Source organism: Bison bison, unplaced genomic scaffold (assembly GCF_000754665.1).
Source record: "Bison bison bison isolate TAMUID 2011002044 unplaced genomic scaffold, Bison_UMD1.0 scf7180017864453, whole genome shotgun sequence".
Classification (NCBI taxonomy): Eukaryota; Metazoa; Chordata; class Mammalia; order Artiodactyla; family Bovidae; genus Bison; species Bison bison.
The window spans coordinates 1,684,894-1,687,039 of NW_011495015.1; the positions used below are offsets into that span (position 1 = coordinate 1,684,894).

Sequence of the window (2,146 nt, forward strand, 5' to 3'; positions counted from 1 at the left end):
GGCCCGCCGCGCTCTGAGCCTAGCCCAGCTGTCAAGGGAGCGGGCGTGGACGGGGCGGAGCTCAGCTCCCTGGCACTGACGCGGCGCGCACCGCAGAGCGGGAGGGCGCAGTCCTCGGTCATGTTCAGCTGCAGTTACGAGACTGGACTGGAAAACCCGCTAAGGTAGCCCATCGCCATCTCCCAAGCGGGAATGCCAAATAGCCGAAGTAGGAGCGAACAGGCTCGTGGACTACAACTCCCAACATGCTCCGCGCGGGGCGGGGTCTCCAGCCGGACCGGTCCTCTTGCGGCGCTGCGTGGTGCTTGCTGGGAGTTGTAGTAGCGGCTGAGCGCGGGCGGGAAGAAGGGGCGGTTGGAGGCTGGGGTGAGGCTTGCCAACTCTCATTTCGGTCCCCAAAGGATGTCTCATATGCCCTGAAAAAAGAAAAACAACTTTTGGAGACTGCCCCGAGGTTCCCCGGTTAGAAGTATAGAGGCTTCCCAGAGGAGAACATGCCAGGATCTGTTAGTATGCTCCCTCCTTAATTCTATCCATCCCTCCGTCGGTACAGCTGTGGTTCTCCAGTCCAAGCTCTCCAGCTTCCCGAATTCTCTTCTGGGATGCAAAAGCCCTTGAGGAAACACACCTCCTCTGTCGAGGACGCGTCGTTGGGGACCTGATGAGGCAAGCGTTATCAAACTGGAAATAAAAGTCAGAGTCTACAGCGTTTGTTCCTCTGTCTCTTGCTCAGTTTTGATTGATAACGATGAGCCCAAACCAAAACAGTTGTCACGTTCACATGTTGGCAGCGAATTCCATCTGCAGTATAAAGAGAGCCTGTAGTAAACTGAGCTGAAGGAGAAAAAATGCCAACAGCAGAGTTGCTGACCAGTCTTTAACGGATCTCCAGGGTAGTCGGGGACAGGAACATGTAACAAACGAGTGTGCTGTAAATCAGCCGTCATGGTGCTGCTGGAATTCAAATCCCTGGGAAGCACCGCGTAACAACGCTCAAATTGATGCTGCCGCGGTGGAGGAGGAGCCCAGTTGCTCTAGAAAACAAACCAGACAAATGGGACAGTGGCCTAGCCGTGGACACAGAGTCCACGTCCTCACTGCAGTACAGGCATCGGAACCCACTTGGGAACAGCTCTCCGGAGTAGCTAACCTAGCATGCGCGCAAGGCTGTAGGCTGTGCCCAAGGAGAGCAGTGTAGCTTCAGCAGGATGCCAGAGCTTAATTTGTTGGAAATGCGTGCGTCCTCAGTCCTGTCGACTCCCTGCGACCCCTGGACTGTAGCCCGCCAAGCCGCTCTGTCCAGGGGATTCTCCAGGCAAGAATACTGGAGTGGATTGTCATTTTCTTCTCCAGGGGGGTCTTCTGGACCCAGGGATGGAAACCATGTCACCTGCCTTGGCAGGCAGATTCTTTACCACGGAGCCAATTGTTTGAAAAGCATCTTCTAAATTTACCTATCCTTTGATTTTCTGCTATTCACAAAATTATTTTGAAATTTCAATTCTCTTTAAAGGAAAATACAGAAAATCTGTTCAAGAGGCTTTAAGATTTAAAAACAAAATAGTTGAAGTTGACAATCTCCCCATGGTATGTGGTACCATATATGTTTCGTCGTGAACTGACGACCTTTAAGCTATCACAAAGTCAAGTTCCTTTTCAGCTTGTTGCAGAACTCTAATCCATGGGTAAGTTAGCCTGGCCAACTGGCCCCTCCATGACTAGGTGAACACTTGTCTCCCAGCAAGCTGACTGGGAACCCCCGGTAGCAGACCCAGCAGGCTGAGGGCTTTGCCTGTTTCCCTGCTGTGGGGCAGGTTGGCCTATTCACCACAAATTCAGGAGGAAGCCGGAAATGGATATATTGCAGTTTCCACATCTGTATCATTCAGAAACCTCTGCCTATTTGAGTTATCACCTCTGCAATCAACTGATTTTCTCTTTGCAGTATAGCTTCAAAAATGGAATAGAGTCTAAACCCATAAGAATCTACATATCTGGTGGTCTAAGAATACATGAAACTTCTTTGGAAGAATTCTTCTATTACTATTTTAGAGCACTGCACTGTGAATGACTCAGAGTCCCCCTGAATCACCTACCCCTCATTCAACAGTGCACTGTTTAAGTGCTTTGTGCTTTGTTTTCATTT

At 50.6% G+C, this 2,146-nt stretch overlaps 1 long non-coding RNA gene across 1 annotated transcript; it reads left to right on the forward strand.

Annotated features, from left to right (window-relative positions):
• LOC105002458 lies at nucleotides 1-704 on the forward strand. Its single transcript, XR_826964.1, has 2 exons — nucleotides 1-164; nucleotides 554-704. It is a non-coding gene; the product is annotated as an uncharacterized LOC105002458 (long non-coding RNA).
• The last annotated feature ends 1,442 nt before the right edge of the window (nucleotides 705-2,146 follow it).